General features: G+C 31.2%; 3 long non-coding RNA genes across 27 annotated transcripts in view; 1 reads left to right on the forward strand and 2 right to left on the reverse strand.

Moving 5' to 3' along the window:
* LOC127070102 (uncharacterized) overlaps window positions 1-19,300 on the forward strand; it is a 162,445-nt gene extending 143,145 nt beyond the window's left edge. The window contains exons 10-14 of the long non-coding RNA XR_007784067.1: window positions 7,071-7,160; window positions 7,530-7,798; window positions 7,907-8,082; window positions 8,166-8,348; window positions 8,428-19,300. This is a non-coding gene — a long non-coding RNA (uncharacterized LOC127070102). The remainder of the gene's footprint in view (window positions 1-7,070; window positions 7,161-7,529; window positions 7,799-7,906; window positions 8,083-8,165; window positions 8,349-8,427) is intronic.
* LOC127070103 (uncharacterized) overlaps window positions 1-22,763 on the reverse strand; it is a 155,141-nt gene that overhangs the window by 129,673 nt on the left and 2,705 nt on the right. For 17 of the 25 annotated variants that reach the window (XR_007784074.1, XR_007784081.1, XR_007784088.1 and 14 more), the window contains exons 7-8: window positions 15,168-18,487; window positions 11,571-11,715 (exon numbers count right to left, since the gene is read on the reverse strand). This is a non-coding gene — a long non-coding RNA (uncharacterized LOC127070103). The remainder of the gene's footprint in view (window positions 1-11,570; window positions 11,716-15,167; window positions 18,488-22,763) is intronic. The other 8 variants (XR_007784080.1, XR_007784087.1, XR_007784082.1 and 5 more) reach the window with 8 other exon arrangements.
* Window positions 188-4,468, reverse strand: LOC127070132 (uncharacterized). Its single transcript, XR_007784209.1, has 3 exons — window positions 3,723-4,468; window positions 3,263-3,585; window positions 188-3,168 (listed from the first exon to the last, which is right to left on the reverse strand). It is a non-coding gene; the product is annotated as an uncharacterized LOC127070132 (long non-coding RNA).

Raw genomic sequence — 22,763 nt, forward strand, 5'->3', positions numbered from 1 at the left:
ATTAAAATTAAACTGAGGGAGGTTTATAATACAAAATAATTGAACAGACAGGGACGATCAAAAGATTCATCTTTTTTCAAAGTAATACCATTAGCAGGGGAATACTTTTAAAGTAAACGTGAAATAGAAAGTCCACGTCACGTCATTGTTATTCCATCGATTTAAATTAAGTAACAATTCGAAATAATTAAATGGGAGAAGTATTGAATTCTATATTTCAAACTGTTTGCCGTAACATTCGCAACATATACTTAAAAGATATTCGTAATATTTAATTAGCGTTTTTCTTAAATATTGAAATTTGGACGAAATAATTGGGTGCGTAGCGCTAATTACCCATTTAGTATGTTATGAAAGGAATTTCGTTATAGTGGATGTCCGTAATACGTTCTCCCATATTTATCGTCAAGTACCTTCGTTTAAACCTTTCTCCATTATCTCTCTCCATGTACGTGTGCTCTGGTGCGCGTCTATCCGCGTAAGGTCGAGTGGTTGGCATTGAGTGTGCGTGTGTACGTAGAACTCCTGTCTTATTTTGACAATAAGGAAAGTATTTTTTCATTTATTTTCCTGTCATCAGACCAAGCGAACAATAGGAGATTGGCTGTATTATTCAGTTGCCTATTTAGCTTCATTGTTTGATAGCACGCTTGCTTGAATATGGCAATAGCCTATATTCTTAGGAACCAATTGATTTGGAACATGATATACGAAATATTGGGTAATTAGAAGTATAATGGGATTATTGTTTTGCATTCTCCAATAGGGAGTAACTTTCTAGAACAATTTACCCGTTCATATGGAAGAATCATATCAGCCGTGGTATATCGATCAGCAAAAGACAAATTAAATCATACAGCTAAATAGATAATTGAGTTATACCGCTAATCGTATTATCGCATTCTGCTTGGTTTGATGAGAGGAGAACTAATGAAAAAATACCATCCTTGTTTTCAAAATATGAGTGGAGATGTACGCAACACGCACACTCATTTCCGTCCACTTGACTGGAGCACGTAAACGCGCATGGGCACGGAGAGAGGTAGTAATAAATCGTTCAATATGATGGTGCTGGACGAAAGGTAGGAGAGAAGGTAATCCTCAACGAGCAAATCGTTAAATGCCGATCGATACCCATTAACAAGGAAATTTGTAGACAAGGAGGATCATATAGTTTTGCAAAAAAAAATCACAGTTTTGTCCATTATAATTTTCTATGATATGTGCGATAAATGTTGAATCAATTCTTTTCCAACATTATCATCCCTCGCATTATGTGTGAGGTCTTTCCGTTTTATTATTACATGACATCAGTATTACTGCTGTCGTTTTATATTTTTTATATTTTTTCCCGATTAATATTTTTTTTTCTAACATGTCTGTATTAATATTTGTCTTGAATCCAAAATTCTCCTTCGATATTACTTATGACACGAAACTAACTCATGTTTGGAAATTTTGCCATTCTCTTAATGAAAAAGAAATGGGTAATTAAAAGCTTGGTAGTCTCAAATTGTATAAACTCTCTTTAAGTGGTTGAAAGAAGCTTTCAGACCATTGTGAACGAACTTCTTCGTAAAATCGACTGATATACTTTTTATATAATTTGTTTATTTGACCATTTCTTTATTAACTAACTCAGTGGTTCTCTCGGTGGGGAAACACGGGAAAGAGGGGAAGGTAATATTAGGAAACCATAAATGTAACGAAAGACATAGAGTACAATATTTACATAAAGATACAAATATAATTACGTAACTATAGGAGAGGGGAAATATTTATCCCCATGCGTTCTAGTTAGAGGATTAGAATCTAGAATGCTTGGTCTTCTAACGTGACGACATGGGATTTTCCGACCCAGCAAGTGTGTCTCATACGCGAAATAATCCCTAGTTGTCATACGTACCAAAGAACAGCTTTACAAATAATACTAACGGTTTAAACACGATTAGATTCAGTAGAAAATTTCATTTCTATATCATAGAAATGAAATTGATTCTCTTGATTCATAGCATTTTAATTATTATTTTGTTGCGTTTAGGAATAGTTGCTGTAGCATTTAAAAGGCTTCATCTTATTTATTTTCGGTAGTTATACGATTGAAATATATCAAATTATAGCGAAAGTATTATGATATGTATTATGAAGTTACGGTACTCATTAAGCACACATAGTATGTGTATATAAATGTAGTATAACAGCTAATTGAGATAAACTTCCATATAATCCCCATTTAAGGAGTGTATACTGCCATGTATTTGTCTTTATAAGAAAATGTTCGTTCTTTACTTCGATATATTACGGTAAACTTAAATTCGAAAAAAATTTAATCCAATGTACATTTTCTTCGAAGAATAATTTCTTATTTACAGTAAGAAAATTTGCTACTTTCATTTCCGTTTAAAGTTCTTCGACATGTATCTACTTAGCGAGATTGTAATCCAATCTCTTTTCCAATAAATAAACATTTAATCTATTAAATATAACTAGTAAGTATAAGGTAGACTTACGAAAGAAGTAACAGTACGAATTTCCTATATGAATATTCGATTAATTAGTCTTGATAATTACAATAATTATTATTATAATAGTTAATTATATCATAAATAATTACAGTTTTATATGATTATTTCAATTAAAAAATAGACGAATTATTGTAAGATTCTCATTAGGAAATTCCAAGATATATTACACAGATCATTTCGCGTGAACATAGAATATATATACATATAATTACATAACTATAGGAGAGGGGAAATTATTTATCCCCATGCGTTCTAGTTAGGGAATTAGATTTTACGAAGCTTGGTCTTCTATCCTGCTAACATGGGACTAATAAAACTAGGTTAAGTCATTCCTTCCGTGATTTTCGACCCAGTAATACGCAAGTGCGTCTCATACGCGAAATAATCCCTAGCTATCATACGTGCCAAACAACAGCTTTACAAATAAGAGAAACGATTGAAACACCCTTTATCACTGATCATTCTATTATTCCATTAATATTCTTTAAATTTAGCACTATATTTGTATAAGATTTATTAGAAAATTCCATTTCCATATTATAGAAGTTACCGGATAATTACTCCAATTTGGGATTCATACCATTTAGAATATTTGAGATAAATTCACTTATAAATAATAATACTTTCTTCGACTGCATATAATCTACGAAAATATTCAATAAATTATTATAAAATAAATAGATATGATATAGATTTTACATTCCACATTACATTTTAGAATAAAAAATTTATCTTACCTCTAAAACATCTTACCATTAAATAAACACAGCATTGATTGATTTTCCATTTAAACATAAATGTAAAAAGGAAAATGTTTCCATATATTAATCTCGTTGATGGTCTGGCATTTGTACTATCCATGCAAGACGTATCGTCGGATGTACGGAGGAACAGAAAGTGTCAACGGAAATGTGTTTCACTTCGGATGTGCAATGTTTTATTATCTGGTGGAGCGTTGTTCTTCTTTGGAATTACAATTCAAATATAAGTCAGTTCGGCTCCTTTGCAATACATCCAAGCTATTGGAACTGCTTTCGTCTTCGGTTAGTTTAGTATATTTCTGAAACAATATAAAATTCGTAGATTATTTAAGACTTACGGTAGCCATTCAATTGTTCATCTAATTGCATATAATTGCAATAGTTCATCTAACTCAAAAATAAATTTTGCTACATCCTTTTAAGCGATATAAAGTACCTTTTCCGAAATGCAGCAAACAATAGTTTAGATAGTATTGATCACGAAAATACTTTCATTTCCATAAGGTATACTTGAAATTTTATAATAAATCAAAAACTCATGACTACCAACAAATTTACTTTACATTGATAGTATAAGCAAATGACTAGTAAGAATGAAGAAATTGTTTCCACCGCCTGAATTACTTGTATAACGGATCTCTGAAACGTATGAAGTATGCACGAACGAATATTTGTTGTACCACACTCGCTCGCGTATTACTAGTTCGATAACCACCGAAGGAATGACATGCAGCTTATTCGCCGTCCGCCGAACGGCGGTATATGTACAGCGCACATCGCTTGGGGTTGTTAACCGAGCGACCACGAGGGCGCCCTCTGCACAGGGTTGTTACAATTGGGGTAGATTAATCAATATATGGAAAGAATCAAGATGGTTATAAGCTACGAGGAAATGAATTACTTTCGTTTCTTTTTCCCCTCCTTATCTTTACAATTTGAAATTAGATACTAATTAAAAAATTCTGAAAGTTGGCAAATATGTTTTTTCCTATTTTTGTCGTTAAGAATATTTATCAATAAGAATTAATTTGGTGCAAAGAACATTGTTTCACAATTTTTCTTGTAAAATTATTTTCTGTTCTTTTTCTATTACTTAAGATAACAATCTCTTTTTTACACATCTGTCTTTATTTATAACGATTGATTCGACGTAAATGATTTGCAGGTGAAACGTTCTCCCAAACTTATCGTTAAATACCTTCATACTGTACAATTATTATGGTCTCTCTCCATTCGTGTGCGTACTTTTGCGCGTGCGGGATCGTATTAAAGCAGATGGGATGATTGGGCGATGCTATGGGCGTGTGTGCCTATGATTCCTCTCGTATCTTGAAAATGAGAAAGATATTATTTCATTTGTTTTCCTCTCATCAAACCAAGCAGACATTTGGATAATACGATTACCTGTATAATTTAGAAATCTCCTTAGATGGATGATTTAATTACCCTGTTAAGTCTTTTACTTTACTTTACCACTGATTTAGTTCTGATATAGAAACGTCTACATTTCCCTAAAAATTTACTCCCGATTGGAGAATTTAAAAAATTATCTAATTTTACTTCTAGTTATGCAATATTTCTTATACTATGTTCCTTACTAATTAGTTCCAAGCGAAATATTATATTTCTCTAATCTTTTATTTCTTATTTCGTACAACTGAGTATAACAGAGATTATATTCTATTTCTAGTAACATGATATTCGTATTTTCCGAATATATTAACTGAATGTTTCAAATTCTCAATAAGCGCATATATAATCTAACATTGATATAATAATTGCCCCAGTACAATAGAGATTCATTATACTTATTAATGTTATTATTATTATATCAACACATAAGTTATAAATGGTGTAGAAAGAGAGCCTTTTCATGAAATTAGCCCTCCTTCGGTATACAGTTCTTTAAATTCGAAAAGGAGATATGTAACATTAGATTTAACAACGTATAATGATTAAAAGGAATAGGGGGGATCAAAAGAAGAAAAAAGAATCAAAAGGAGAAAAGAAGGATAATACGTAAAAGAGATCTCCCCTTTACGGTAGTAAGGATCCGAAATTATTAGGAACATTTCGAAGGGATTACTAGGGATGATACCCTCTTTAATACACGAAAAAAAGCGAGTGGAAACAGTACACGCTCCAACAATTAGAGAGCTTACTACCTATATGCAGTAGTTGAATAAGCTATTTATTCTGAATGGAGTCGAAATCTTCATTCAGGCAAGTTTCTAAGAGTTTCTTAAGAGGGGTGATCCAGAATAAAAAATGAGCTCCCAATTAGTCGCCATAATGGAAATCATTTATATCATTTTATGCTCTCGGATAGATAAATCATATTTGAATTTTATACCGTTTAAGATTAACGCAAAAATTCATTTTCATTTATTATTATTTTTTTTTTTATTAACATATTATATACAAACGCATAATTCTGTATACATATCTATGACCTATATTCGCGATGCTACATTATAGACCATAGTATTGGAAAGTTGTATAGTTTTTTATTATTATTTTGCACTATATTTTACACTGTGCAATTTCTCTTCGGTATACTATTGTATAATATTGAACAAAGAAGAAAGTACAATTGGAGTTATCGGATATAGGATATTTTTGTTTAGACGTTTATACGATTATATCGTATAATCGTATATAGAGCCAATTTGTACAGCTGTTGGCTACTACATGATATTATTGCGTGTTTGCGATCCCTATGATACTACTTAGTGACGAGTCCGACAGACTCGTTGATTTTCTTGAGTGATACTAGCTGAATTGCTTGCTTATCGGTCAGTTAATCAATTAAAATAGACTGACAAAAAAAATTCGACGTATAATGTAAAGTATTATGTCACTGTCGATGAATTTTAAGGAAAAATTGAAAATTTCAAAAGACGATTAGATACTTCTGATGTTGATCACTTCGCCGATTATATAATTTATATTATGCAAAGAAAATTGAAAAAAAAAATATTATTTGAATAAATAAAATTTTTGGTCGACGTTTGACAAATGAAAATTCAAAATGTAGGTAATAACGTTCACAAGATATTGTAATTATGAGAAAATTTCAGCAATAAAATTAATTCCTTTTCATTTAATATTATCCATTAATAGGGCGCGATGAATTAATTGAAGCGAAAGCGTTATTACACTATGCAATTATACAATGTGGATTATTTCATATGGTAGTTCGCAGCAAAGGGCAACAGTAAGTCGGCTTAAGAGGGATTGGTGGACAAATCCGGTTCTCCCCACTCACATCATGTTCAGCTCTTTCAACCGCGGAATATGAAGTGTCGATTGAACTGCGTAAAGCCCATTCAAATGAATTACGCGAAAAGGAAAATAAATATAGCCAATGATTTTCTCTGAATCCATATTTTTTGGCACTGTGTAATAAAGAAAGAGAGAAGCTTGTTAACTTAAATAACGCAAAGAGAATTAGTAATATTAAGAAACAAATTTTCAAGCAATATTTCTTGCTCGATATTAACATTTATTTCTAAATATTTTAAACGATAAAAATGGGAAAAATAATAATAGTCGATTATAAATATTCTTTAGTCAATTTCAAAATTGTAAATTGTAAAGAACAGGAATGAAAAAGAAACCAGAAACAAAAAAAAAGAAAATAATTTGTCCAGTTAATGCGAGTTCATAGTGAAATTACTTCCTTCAGTCCCACGACATTTCGGTTCTTTCTGTTGCGTAGTACGCGGTATTGATTACCTTGCATAAAATGTAATGGCTCCTACCATCGAGCCCTGCCTTGCAGATCAGCTCGGTCATCCGACGAGGCAGTCTGGTGGAGGAACTCCTCTGCGGAAGTCATCCTTTCAATAATTTTTGATCGAGTAATACGCAAGTAAGTGACAAATAATAGCGTCTATACGTCTATATAATACTTCATTCGTCCCAAGGGAAACTTACAAGCAATCCAAACGGTACAATTTTTTCGTTTTCACTAGTCTTTTGTTCGTTATCGGTATAAGGTAAACTTGTCAGGAGTCATTAATATGTGATTTGTTATAACATTTCAATTCTATATTATGGAAATGAAACTAATTTTCTTCATCAATATCATCCTAATTATTATTTTGTTGCTTCTCGGAAAAGATACTTTATATCGCTAAGAAGCGCGTGACCCGATTTACCTATGATGACTCGACAATTTCAATGAACAATTGAACGTCTATCCTGTCTTCACTAATCTACAAATTGTAAATTATTTCAGAGATATACCAGGTTAAACGAAAGCGAAAGCAGTTTCAATAGCTTAGAAATATTGCAAAGCTGCACAATTGACTGCATGATTATTAAATATTCGACATTCGAAATGAAACACATTTACTTTGGCAGTCCTTGCTCTTCCGTATATCCGACGATAGGTCGTTTATGGATAGCATGAATGTCGGACCATCAAACAGATTAAGAAATGAAACCGTTTTCCTTTTTAATCTTATATTTAAATGGTCGATCAATCAATGTTGTATTTATCGAATGGTAAGATATTTTGGAGATAAGATATAAATTTTTTATTCGAAAGTATAATATGAAATAAAAGATCTGTATCATAGGTACGTTTTATAATCAGTTACTAAATTTTCACAGATTTTATGATGACGACGCGAGTATTTCTCTTGATGAGAGGGACATTAGGTCTCTTAACTATAGCTATCCCGAATATTGTAGTAGTGTATATAAATCAGGAACCTACATATTTATTAACTAATGTAATGAAAAATATTATATATATGGGAAGCAAGATGCTCCATGAAAGAGAGGAGGTAAGTAATAATATAGGAATAAAAGTTTTAATATTTTTTCAAGGAATTTTGCGTTACATGTCATTCGTAATTTAATGTGTCAGATCATAAAAGCAGAGGAGGAAGCTGATGCTGCTCACGAATTTATTACAAATCTTCCAAATGATCTGGTAGGCAAGTTAGTGAGGGAATCACCTAATTATCTGGTTTATGGAAACAACATGTTTCTATTGCTATAGCATTACTATAGCAACCATCGACATCAATATTGAATTTTAATACACGAGGTACGAAAATATCAGATGTAAGTTACTAGCCACGTATCTTATCCACTTTTCTATATTAATTTCGTCTTTTATAATATAGTGCATTGAATCGTGAAAGCAGAAGAGTGGTCCAAGAAGTTGGAAATTCGAACTGAAGAAGGAACATCATTAGCTACTGCTCTTGCGTGCATTATGTGATTGAGAATACCTAGGAAACGGAAAAAGGAAAAAGAACATTTGTGTCTTTCCGACGAAATTTGGAAAAACCAATATGGCATTGTTTTATAAAGTTTGGAACGGTGGTACGAGGAAATGGTTGGGATTTACCTTCTTCAAAGGATCCAAACGTGAGCGGCTTTAGCTGTAGGCTATAAGCGACTGTACTGAGATCGATTTGTCGACCTTCCACGCAGGGCCAGGATCAAATAGGAATTGAAATGAAACTGAGGGAAGTATATCATACATAATAATTTAACATACAGGGACGATCAAAGGATTCACTGTTAACAGGGAAATACTTTTAAATTATACGTGAAATGGAAAATCCACGTTCACGTGATTTTTATTCCATCGATTCAAATTAAGTAAGCATTCGATATTATTAAGAAAGGAGAAATGCTGAATTCTGTATTTGATATTATTTCTCATAACACTCACGACATGTACTTAAAGAATATTCGTAATATTTAATTAGCGTTTTTCTTAAATATTGAAATTTGGACGAAGAATTCGGTAGCACAAAGTATCTGTTTTTAATACGTTCTCCCATAATTATCGAGAAATACCTTCGTTTCAAACCTTTCGGTATTATCTCCCTCAAGTGCACGGCTATCTGCGGCGGTTCGAGTAGCCGGGGATGAGTGAGCGGTCCTGCGTGCGTTTATGCGAACAACCCCTATTTTACCTTCATATAATTGGAGATTAGCTCTATAATTACATTACCTATTTAGATTCATCGTTTGATAGCACGATTACTTATTTTGCAGAGTAATGGATTATTTTCTTAGGAACAATTTGATTTGGAACATAATATACGAAACATTAGATAATTAGGATTATTTTTTTGCATTCTTTAATAGGGAGTAAATTTCTAGGAAAGTGTTTCGGTTCATATAGAAAAATTAAATCAGTCGTGGTACATTGACGTCCAAATTATCCAGGTAACTGCATGATATAGCTAAATGGATAATTGAATTATACAGCTAATCTTATTATCGAATTGTCTGCTTCGTTTGATGAGAGGGAAACTCATGAAAAAATACCTTTCTTGTTTTTAAAATAAGAGAAGTGATGTACGCAGAAACGCCCACTTATTCCCGTCCATTCGAGCTGCACTTGAAAAGCGCGCACGGAGAGGAACAACAATGCATCGTTTAATATCATGGTGCTTGACGATAGGTACGCGGGAAGGTTTTGCGTACGCACAGATCGTTAAATTCCGATCAATACTCGTTAACAGGGAAATTTGTAGACGTGAAGGATCATATATTTTTGCAAAAAAGAGCAAAATTTTGTCCTTTATAATTTTTCACGATTCTTTTCCAACATTATCATCCCTCGCGTTATGTATGAGATCTCTCCGTTTTCTTGTTGGATGTCATCACTATCACTTCTATCGTTTTCTTCCGAATTAATATTCATTTTTTTCTCACCGTGTAAATGGAATTCCTCTTCGGTATTACTTATAGCACGAAACTCACTCGTGTTTGGAAATTTTGCGATTCTCTTAATGAAAAAGAAATAAGTAAGTAAATGGATTGGTAGTCTCAAATTGTATATTACGACATCACGGAATGATACATAACAATAATATAATACTTTCCTGGTTTCCTGACTAATTAGTCGAGGGATCTATTTATACTACTCGAAGTTTCAATACGAAGTGAGCTCAGCTTTGAAAATCTCTTTCCCTCCTGTTTTATGAATACTCGTTTACTTCATCAAATATCACTATATCGTACGAGGCATACTCATGTACTATTACAAACAATCGCTAAAAAATTCATCGCTCTCTTTAAGCAGGCTAGATAAGCATCCAGACCGTTGTGAACGTACTTCTTCTTCATAAAATATAAAAGTATAAATTATAAATGTTTTAGGAAGATAGCCTTTCCATGAAATAATCTTTCCTTCTGAATAGAATTTTCTGATTCTACTTTCTTGGTAATGTCAATATTCTCTTTACGAAAAATAAATAAATTTGAATAACCAAATACCACAAAAAGGTCACTGCCCCAAAACGGGATAAACAAAATTAGATATTTACAAAGTAAAATGATCGAAAGGATATGAATATGCAGAATGATTCATAGGAGGATACAAAGGCAGAGAAATAATCAAAAAGAAACGCATGAATGAAAATTAAAAAAAGAATTATCCTCTACGATAGTTTCGAATTAATAATAAAAAGAGTAGAAAAAATGAGTAGGAAAAATAGTAGAAATAAATTTATTAAATATTTCAATCTATCGCGTTAAATCTATCTATATATTAATCTATCGTATCTATTGGAATGCATTACAAGATGTTGATCCTCAATCTTGTAGGCTTCAATGCAAATTCTCGGAAGACTCAAATGAAAGAAAATCCAAAATAATATATAAGCCACCAATCAGTCGCGATAATCGATTGTGTATCATACATATCAATTTAAACAAGATGCTCTCATATTTGAATATTTTGTTTCGACCTATCAACCTGAATGTTTGGTCGAGGGTTATTTTTTTATACAGTCAGTTGCAAAAGACGTAATTATTAATAGAGGGACATAGAGCTATCTTCGGTAGTCATTTTTAAGTTGATTGCATATTGTTTTTCATTTGAGTCTTCCGAGAATTTGCATAGATGCCTACAAGATTGAGGATCAACATCTTTTAATGCATTTCAATGATTACGATAGATTGATATATAGATTAGATATTTATGACAAGCTTTCTTCTTTTACACACTTCATTGCTTTTTGTTTCTATTAGTAGAAAATTATATAAAATAAAATATAATATAATTATAATTATATAAAAAAGTTTCCTTTATAATACACGGACGTCTATATCATCAGGATCAGAAGTGTTACAGTTCTTTGGTTTTATGCAACTTAATATGGGAAACCAATTTCTATGGCCATTGTCTCCAAAGCAATAAGAATATGATACGATCAAATTAGAAATTTAAAGCAGAATTTTCACAAATATTTCTATTATAATTATTACTCGCCGCTAATCAAGAAAATGAAGAATTACTTACAGCAGATTGCCAGGAATAGAATATACTCGTCGTAGCCATTAATATTCCTCTTTAATGGTTCCTTGAATTATGTGCTCGACTCTCCTGGACGTGTATATTTCTATCCTCTTGATATTTTATTCTGTTAAACACACTTCAGAGTTTTCTGAAAATATGAAAAATGTTCAATTAATCTTTTACTATATTTTCTCAGCATCCTAATTATTTATTTAAAAATTAGGATCCATATTCAGAATTTTATTTTTATCAGAAAAAATGTCAGAATCTCCTTAAAACATTCTCAAATGAACTTTCGTTTCAATCAAATGGATGAAAAACAAAAACTAATAGGTTTGATCGCAAAAGCAAACGAAACCGGATATGTGTCTCGAAGACAACTCGTCTCTACGTTCATCTCTTTGTATTCTTATCATGGACTCATGCATCTCTATTCTAATTGATTAGCTGCCCGGCAAACAAGCAATTACTAGTTTCAGACAAGTATTAAAGAGGAATATTAATGGCTAGGACGAGTATATTCTATTCCTGGCAAACCACTTAGTTTGTTGGACTCGTCAACAGGTAGTACCACTGAGACAGGAAATACGGAGTAGTAACGCGAGATACCAAGCACATGTGCAACAGTTGGCTCCATATACGATTATCCGATTGGTTCGTATAAATGTCTAAAATGAAATATCCTAATTCCGATAACCCTTATTACGCTTCCTCCTCGTTTTAATTTTATAAAATAATTCAAAATTATGCTACAAGTAAAATATCAATCACTGGTAAAATATAGTATATAATAATAATAAAAATAAATTAACCACAGCATTAAAAAATAATAAGAAACTACGCAATTTTCTATAATCTTCTATAAAACAATATATCGTAGTATTAGATATGAACTTGTATTGAAATCATTTTCATAAGATTTTGTTCTTTATATTGCATGCTATAGGCAATAGGATAATTTTATATATCTATCTATGAGTTTATGTTAATGGCGTTATGTTATGCCCTAAAAGTTCTAATTATAAATGGAGGCAGATTTATATTCGCTAATACTTAGGAAGTTCATTACATTCTGTTTAAAATTATTATAAATATTTTCTCTTTTATCTACTACGTTTCTGAATGGAATTTTCTTTATTCTTTTCAGTCGAAAGGCGCATTCGATACATCTATTATTATATATATGTATCGATTTATATTTATATATATGTTCACTTATCCATCTGTTTTTTCTATAATGCCTTACTTACGATGTATATATTAGAGGCAAACTACGAGCGCATATATTTATATTTTTATCTATTATTTCGTGAATTATCTGTGCCGTCTTAATAATTAAGAAGGATGTAAATAGATGGAAGTTGAAAAAGAAAATTGAAAGATAAGAAAGTGAAAATAGATATTTAAATTCAAGAAGAAAAGAAGCGAACGAGTGTGCATTAGGAAAGTGAATCAGTTGATATCGAATTCATATTTTCATATAGTTGTTTAGGATGGATTATTTGTAATTAAATTTTTGATAAATATTTACTTCTTCGGAATATGAAGACAAAATTGACCGAAAAAAAAAGAATAAAATTAAAAGCTAATCGACAAAACTTGAAGCAATTTATTTTTAATCGAGGCAACATCGTGTTCAGACAAAACTCTAAGAAAGAAAAGATAATTAGCATGAACATTGGCTGCATAACTTTCGAAGTATTAGCGAATATAATTCTGCCTCCATTTATAATTAGAACTTTTAGGGCATAACATAACGCCACTTATATAAACTCATAGATAGGTATATAAAATTATCCTATTGTTTATAGCATGCAATATAAAGAGCAAAATCTTATGAAAATGAATCTTCGCGTTGGTTATTCAAAAACTTAAATAAGATGTAACTTATCAAGAACATAAAGAAAAATATCATCGAATCCCATTACCGAATCCAATTATGTAGCCAATGTTCATGCTAATTATCTTTTCTTTCTTAGAGTTTTGTCTGGACACGATGTTGCCTCGATTAAAAATAAATTGCTTCAAGTTTTGTCGATTAGCTTTTAATTTTATTCTTTTTTTTCGGTCAATTTTGTCTTCATATTCCGAAGAAGTAAATATTTATCAAAAATTTAATTACAAATGATGCATCCTAAACAACTATATGAAAATATGAATTCGATATCAACTGATTCACTTTCCTAATGCACACTCGTTCGCTTCTTTTCTTCTTGAATTTAAATATCTATTTTCACTTTCTTATCTTTCAATTTTCTTTTTCAACTTCCATCTATTTACATCCTTCTTAATTATTAAGACGGCACAGATAATTCACGAAATAATAGATAAAAATATAAATATATGCGCTCGTAGTTTGCCTCTAATATATACATCGTAAGTAAGGCATTATAGAAAAAACAGATGCATAAGTGAACATATATATAAATATAAATCGATACATATATATAATAATAGATGTATCGAATGCGCCTTTCGACTGAAAAGAATAAAGAAAATTCCATTCAGAAACGTAGTAGATAAAAGAGAAAATATATAAATTAATTTTAAACAGAATGTAATGAACTTACTAAGTATTAGCGAATACAATTCTGCTTCCATTTGTAATTAGAACTTTTAGAACTATTTGTAAGAAAACAGGTAGTACTTAATGAGGCATTACGATTCATAGATTGAAACACACTTTTATGACAACCCTATAATTAGAAAAATATGGAATCATGTATCTCTATTCTAATTGGTTAACTGACCGGCAAAGCAATACAACTGGTTTCAGACAAGCAACTCAACTGATATGTTTGACTCGTCAATCGATAGTATCACCGAAATACCAAATACGGAATAATATCACGAAATATCCAACACGTGTGCAACAGTTGGATCCATAAACGATTATTCGATTGGTTCGTATAAAAGTCTAAAAAGAAATACCCGACAACCCTAATTACGCTTCCTTCTCAGTTTAATTTTATACAATAATTCAAAATTATGCAACAAGTAAAATATCAATCACTGGTAAAATATAGTAAGTAATAATAACAAAGATCAGTTAACCATAGCATGAAAAAATAGTAAGAAACTATGCAATTTTCTATAATCTACCATAAAACATATTATCGTAGTATTGGATATGAACTTGTATAAAATAGGGCATAACATAACGTCAGTAATATAAACTCCTAGATAGATATATAAAATTATCCTATTGTGTATAGCATGCAATTTGGAACAGAATCTTATGATAATGGATCCTCGCATTAAATATTATAAAATTCAAGTATGATTCTACTTATCAAGAACTTGAAAAATGTATCGGGTGATTCCCAAAATCGATTTCAAATATGCGGCCAATTTTCAGATATTACGGTTTGTATGCTAATCATCTTTTCTTTCTTGGAGTTTCGTCGCTCTGGACTCGTTACCGTGTCCATTAAATGTTAATTGCTCTAACTTTTGTCGAATAGCTTTTAGTTTCTTGTTTTTCTGTTAAATTTTGTCTCCATATTTAGAAGAAGCACGTATTTATCAAAAATGGAGGATCCATCTATGCCAATATACACAAATATAGGAAAATATGAAATTGAGAATGAGTCCACTTACCTAATACATATAAGCTTGCTTCTTTTCTCGATGTCTCTTTTTTTCTTTAATATTAACTTCATTTTTTATTTTGACTTATTTTTCAATTTTCTTTTTAATTTTACATCCGTGGTTTACTGATATTCGTATGACATATATGTATACACATACGTCTATATATATATACATACATATATGTATATATATTTTACAACGCACTGCTTATGTTATACGTATTGAAGGCAAATTATGAGCTTATTTATTTATACATTTATCTATATCCATATGATTCTCAGAAATATATAAAGAGTATATCAGTTTATAGGCAAATATATAAATAAATATAAACATGAACATTAGACTTTAGTACATACAAAGTACACAGTGCGGTGAAATATATATATATGTGTGTATATATATGCATGTATTTACGTATATATCGAATCAGTCTACCATCTGAAAAGAATAGAGAAAATTTCATTCATAAATTTCATTCAAAAGAAAAGAGAAAATATATAAACTAATTTTTAACAGAATGTAATGAACTTACCAAGTACTAGCACAAATAGTTTTAACTCGATTAATAATTACGCCTTGCAGGACTATCTGTAAGAAAACAAATAGTACTTAATAACGCATTACGATTGATAGATCGAAACACAGTTTTACAAGCCGATAATTAGAAAAGGAGACTCAAATATTAACATTCCAAGGGATATTTATATTATTCCAAACAATTCACTAAGCTTTAGTTCAAATAACGCAAATTATAATATTTCCTCTGGTTAATATTATACAATAATATACCCAAGACAAATTACTAGATATAATATATAGTGCAAGAAAATGATAAACTATACAACTTTCTATAGTATATTATAAAACGGTATATCGTAGTATTGAACACAAAATTGTATAAAATATAGTATAATGCGTTAATATCAAGTAGCATAAAATTCAAATAGGATTTCACTAACCGATAGCGCGTTTTTTATAATCTTCCAGATAAGTAACATTATCGCGATGGACAGGAACTTACATATTATTCTAATTCGTCCCTCTCTTGAAACCTCCAGGAAGATGCTTGTAGGATGATTCGAAACAGAATAAATAGTTTATTCAACTTCCGCGGACAGCTCCTAACATCTTTTATATTGACTCGAGCATGCGCTGTTTCGTTTAATCCCCTCTTTTTCATATTTTCACGATCCCCAATTATCTCTTCACAATGTTACCAACAGTTCTGGATCGATATTAGCGTAAAAGGAAGATTTCTGTTTGCTTTTATCTCTGTTTTTTCTTCTTGATTCTTTTTTCTCCATTTGATTCCCCATGTGATTCTCCATACTCATATCTTTTCGATCATTTCACGATGTAAAAATCGAATTGCGTTTATCCACTTTCCGATGAGGAAAATTTTTTTGGCATTTAATTATTCATATTTATTTATTTTGTGCGAAGAGAATGTTGACATTACAAGAAAGTAGAATTCAGAATATTGTATTTAAAAGGAATAGTAATCTCTGGGAAAATCTCTTCCTACAATATTTATAACTGATGATTTGTGCGATGTAAATCGGTTGACCGAATAACGATGGCTAGAAAGAAGTATAATAGATCTTTACTATGTTAGGGAAATATTATGTAAATGTTTATTATATGTACGCTTATCGAGATATTTAATCATCCGAGTAAAACATTAGGAAAATGCTGAATAAATTAGAAATATTATGTTACTAGATATATAAGTATGTCGTTGCTATACTGGGTTATACGTAATGAGAAATAAACGAATCGATTAAGATAACATTTTCCGAGGAACTAATTAGTTTGGAATATATGATATATTAGATAATTGGCAGTATAAGTGGATCGTTCTTTGAAATTTTCCTATCGGGAATTAATTTTTCGGAAAAAGTATTCCTTCGTATGAAAGAACTAAATTAGTTGTGGTACATCGATCTGCTAATTAATTAATGCAGCTAAATAGCTAATTGAAATATACTGCTAATCGTATTATCGCATTGCCTGCTTAGTTTAATGACAGGAGAACGAACGACAAAATATCTTTCTTCTTTTGAAAAAATACCTTTCGTCAAAATAAGCGAGGAGATATACGCACGCACACCCACAGAACCGCGGACATATTCCCGCTTACATGCCCTAGCGCGGATGAGAGAATATAAGAGCGTAAGTGTGTGGAGAAAGATAATAACAAATTGTTTAACACGAACGTACACGACGATACGTATGGAAGAACGTAACGTATGCATGCATTTTCATTAAATCTCAATCGTAAGATATTTGCGCTACGTAATAATTTAGTTCGTCCAAATACCTATATTTCTGAAAAACGTACATTATACATTATTTTTAAGTACATGACGTGAATATTCTGACAAATAATTTGGAACATTGAACCAAACACTTCTTCTCTTTTTAATTATATTGAATAATAATATAAACTGACGGTATAACGATGACACGGTGAGATAAACGTACACTACATATTAACGCATAATTTAAAAGCGTGTCCAGGCTAACGTTATTATCCCGAAGAACAATGAATACTTTGATCGTATATGCAGCTTTGATCATTTTCAATGATAAAGCTGCCTGAGTACCATTTCAGTTCCATTTGAATCCAGATTCCCTTTGCAACGACAAACAACCCTACGATGAATCTTTCCCATAACACTCCATTATATCCTCTATCTAAAGCCACTTACTTTGAATCCTTTCAATAACGTATATTCCGTATCCTCGTACCACCATATGAATGAAGCTTTGTAATACAGCACTATTTTAATTGAGGATTACCTTGAGGCAATACCATGAGGATCGTCGTGAACACCATTATAAATGTTTGTCCTCTTCCTCCTCTTCGTCCTCTTCTTCCTTGTTAATTGCAACCACGTAATGAAGACGCTATGGAACATAATTATGCGGATCACGTTTGAAAAGGAAATGCCTTCCTTTCGAACCCAGCACGTTGATTATTACTACAGCTTAGAAATACCAAATATGTTTTGGAAACCGTCGGTAATTGTACATAGTAAAATACCGCCGATCGATATTATATAATTCAGTGTCCGCACATAAGATATATGGATATGTATTTTTCTTTTCTTCCTTTTTTTAAATTCGAGCTATAATATAAAGCGGCATGTCATTGCCTAAAAACTGTAACAAGGAACTAAAAATATTAAATAACAACCTTTTTAGATGATAACACTGGTGAACAACTTCGAAAGTCAATTGCTTGACATTCCATAATAGATGATGAATATGTTTTTGACGTAGGATTCTTTGAAAATATTCTCTTATAAATGTATTTGTTCCTGTAAAGTACTATGTATAAGGATCATAATAAGAAAACAGATACTCCTCATTGTGGTCACTTCACACATCATATTATTTTTATCATGACCAAAAAAGATATTGTTTACATGAACAACATCTTTGGCTGATTTTGTCACTTAGTAATTAAAAATATGTATATTAACGCCCGCAAGATATTTTTATTATGAGGGAATATTAATAAGAGAATTAATTTCGTTTCATGGAATGTGAATATTTGGTTGGGTGAGATCAATAAAAATGAAGCAGAAGCATTTGTAACAATATTCTGTTATGGAATATGGATATGGTAGTAAAACAGAAATCATAATATGTCAAATTAAAAGAGATCGTTAGAGAAGTCTTAATTAATTTCATCTTCTACCTTTTCGTCTGTGAAAGCAATAAAGATGCATAGAGTGTAAAAACTCTGTCTGTTCGGCACCCTCTCGGATGTTGACTATCGGCTTACGTAATATAATATATCGTGACCGTGAAACTAACTAATATATTGTAATGATATTTGATTTATATGAATTTGTAGGTATTGAAGAGCATATTTCATTACAAGATATTATCCCTTATAATTTTCTACGATATCTGTGATAAGCTTTGCAGGATTTTCATCCTTATCATCGTCTATGAGATTTTTCCTGTTTTCATATACGGTGGTATCACTATCACTGTTACCGTTTTTTTCTGGATTTATACTTGTCTTTTTGGAATTGCTCTTCACTACTTATATCTTATATCATGTAATGTAGTCGTGTTTGTACACTTCATTATTGTCCTAATAAAAAAAAAAAAAATGAGTAGATGAATGCGTTGAAAATTTCTTTCTACCTCTAATTGTATGTTACGAAACCACCAAACGATATATACCCGAAGAATATTATTTTTCTGATTTTCGGACTGATTAGTCCAGGGATCTACCTATCTACTCGAAGCTTCAATACGGACTGATGTCAGTTTTAAAAATCTCTTACTCCAGTTTTAGGATCGGTTGTTTACTTTATCAAATTTCACTATATATACAGGTTCGTATTATTCTCCTTAAGCGGGTCAGAAAAGGGCTCCGACTGTCGTCAAAGCACATCCCACGTTCTCTTTTCTAAAATCGACTGATATTCTTTCCATATGGCTTAGAAATTGTCATTCTTTGATTCTTTGATTTGTTTTATTGTACCATTTCAATAGAAAACTTCAAAGAAACATGTATTTCTCGAAATGTTGCGATGGAAACAATGATTCCTCCAGAATCATTAAATAAGTGTGAGGTTCTCCCTTAGAAGAAATACGTAAAAGGGAAGAAGGTAATATTACGATAAAAAAATAAATAGGAGAAAAGATTTTATCTGAAACCATATATTTTATTACTATTGCGTAATAAAGAAAAGGAAGTCTTTGTTAACTTAAGCAATAGATATTTGTTTAAAAGAAGAAAAGGTAATAATTTGGAACAATGTTATCAAGGAATGTGGAAGTAGATATAACTTCCGACAAAGAAATTTTTTTACAAGAGAAGATTTGAGTAAAGGAATTACATAGTATCATTCATATCTAATAGTAATATAACACTAATTTTAAGTATAACTTGGATGTACGAAGAGGAAACATTAAAAATTTTTACATGAATTAACGAATAATTTCATAGCAATTAATTCAATGTAACGTAAATAATTACAATCATTATTGATAATAATTAATTATATCATAATAATTATTTTTACGTGAGATTTTCAAGTAGAAAAAAAATGAATAATAGTTTAGACATAATAGACAATTGGTAAGATTCACTAGTTAATCTCTCATATACTTCTGATATATAAAAAAAAAACTACCTAACGAACGGAAAGGGGACATTGTTAGCTAGAGACTTGAAATTTAGGAAGTTTAGGGATGATTCTCGTCTATAGAAATCACTCCTTCGTTAACTTTTCAAAAAATTACATGTAAGTGAATCTGTATATACTTCAGACGTCCTGAAGAATACTTTCACAAGCAATCAATCTGTTCGTACGATTTCAATATTCTCACTAGCCATTCGTTTATATCATCGCTATTGGATGAACTTATAAGTGGCCATTAGTATACCATTTATTACAAAATTCCAATTTTATATTATAGAAATGAAAATAATTTTCTTTACCTATACCATTTTAATTATTAATTAAAATGCATTTAGAAGCAGCCGCTGTACCATTTAAAAGGAATCATCTGATATATTTCTGGTAATTATACAATTAAAATGAACGAATGTGTATCAGAAGTGGACGAAAGTATTTCTATTTCTAAGAGAATTCTTTTCAAATCTTTCACGTGATATGAAACCCAAGTTGGCGAGAGAAGCACGTAAGTATCCGGTTCTTTTATAATATAACGCATTGGATCGTGAAAGTGGAAGAGTGGTTCAAGAAGAAGTTGAAAAATCTAATCGAAGAAAGAACACCGTTCGCTGTTGCTCATAGATTAAGTGTTCTTAAATCTTCTGACATTGGTTGATTGCGACACGATGTTACTATAAATGTAGGTCTGATAATGAATTATCACTATTTTACATGTTTATTTATTGGAAACTAGATTGGATGTCAATTTCGCTAAGTAGATACACGTCGAAGAACTTTAAACGGAAATGAAAGTAGTTAATTTTCTTATGATATCACAATTTTCGTACCATGTAAATACTACGTAATTCTTATCGTCAACAGTTCTGTCGTAAGAAAATTTTTTCGTCGAAATTTATATCTACTTCCATATTACGTGAAAACATTTTCTCAAAATATTACGATCTTTTTTTGTAAACAAATGCATATTGCTCCAATTATCGAAGAGTTCATTTCTGTTATTATTCTAATAATAATAAAAACATGTACTATAATAATAAAAAACATGTATTCGGAGAAAATCTTTCGTCATATTTCTTTGCTTCCTAATATTACCTTCTTACCTTTCACGTATTTTCCCTCCACGAGAACCACACAATTAGTTAATCAAGAAATGGTCAAATTACCAGGATATATGAAAAGAATATCAGTCGGTTTTACAAAAAAGAAGTACGGTCACAACGGTCCGAGGGCTTCTCTAAACCACTTAAAGAGAGTGAGAAGGACTTATCTGCAATGGCACGCGAATACGCCTCGTACGATGCAGTGATATTTGATGGAGTAAACAAGCAATCATAAAACTGAGGAGAGATTTTCGAAGCTGAACTCACTTCGCATTGAAACTTCTAGTGGAATAGATAGATAACTGGACTAATAAGTCAAAAGATCAGAAAAGTAATATTCTTTTGGTTTATATCCTTTCGTGATTTCGTAATATACAATTTGAGACTACCAATCCGTTTACTTAGTTATTTCTTTTATTTATTAAGAGAATGGCAAAATTTCCAAACACGAGTGAGTTTCGTATCATAAGTAATACCGAAGAGGAATTCCAAGTAGACATTTATACGATTAGAAAAAATGAATATTAATAGGGAAGAAAACGAGAGAAGTGATAGTGATGACATCAAGCAAAAAAAAACGGAGAGATCTCATATATACTGCGAGGGATGATAATATGGAAAGAGAATTCATTCAACATTTATCATAGACATCGTAGAAAATTATAAAGGACAAAATTATGATTTTTTTGCAAAAATATATGATCCTCCCTGTCTCCAAATTCCCTTGTTAACGGGTTTTGATCGGAACTTAACGATCTGCACTGACGTAATCGTCTCCTAGCTATCATCAAGCACCATCGTATTAAACGATTTATTATTATCTCTCTCCATGCACGTGCGCGCTTCCGTACGCCATTTCAAGTAGGGTGATTACAGCACGTGTCCGCATACATCTCTATTATTTGGAAAACAAGAAAGGTACTTTTTCATTACTTTTCCTCTCATTAAACCAAGCAAACAATTCGATGATAGGATTAGTGGTAAATGAATTATCTATTTGGCTGTATCATTTAGTACCCTGATTAGGTCTTTTGCAGATCGATGTACCATGACTGATTTGATTTTGATTCGTTTGAATGGGTACATTTTCCTAGAAAGTTACATCCCATTGGAGAATACAAAACAATAAACCCATTATACTCCTAGTTATCTAACATTTCGTATATTATGTTCCAAATCAATTCGTTCCTAAGAAAAAAATCTATTGTTTTGCAAAAGTAAGGATGTATCCAACGATGAATTTAATTGACAATTGTATTATACAGACGGTCTCCAATGGTATGCTTGGTCTGTGACAGGTAAATAAATGATTTTCTTATTATTACAATAAG

Source organism: Vespula vulgaris, chromosome 17, assembly GCF_905475345.1.
Source record: "Vespula vulgaris chromosome 17, iyVesVulg1.1, whole genome shotgun sequence".
In the NCBI taxonomy this organism is placed as follows: domain Eukaryota; kingdom Metazoa; phylum Arthropoda; class Insecta; order Hymenoptera; family Vespidae; genus Vespula; species Vespula vulgaris.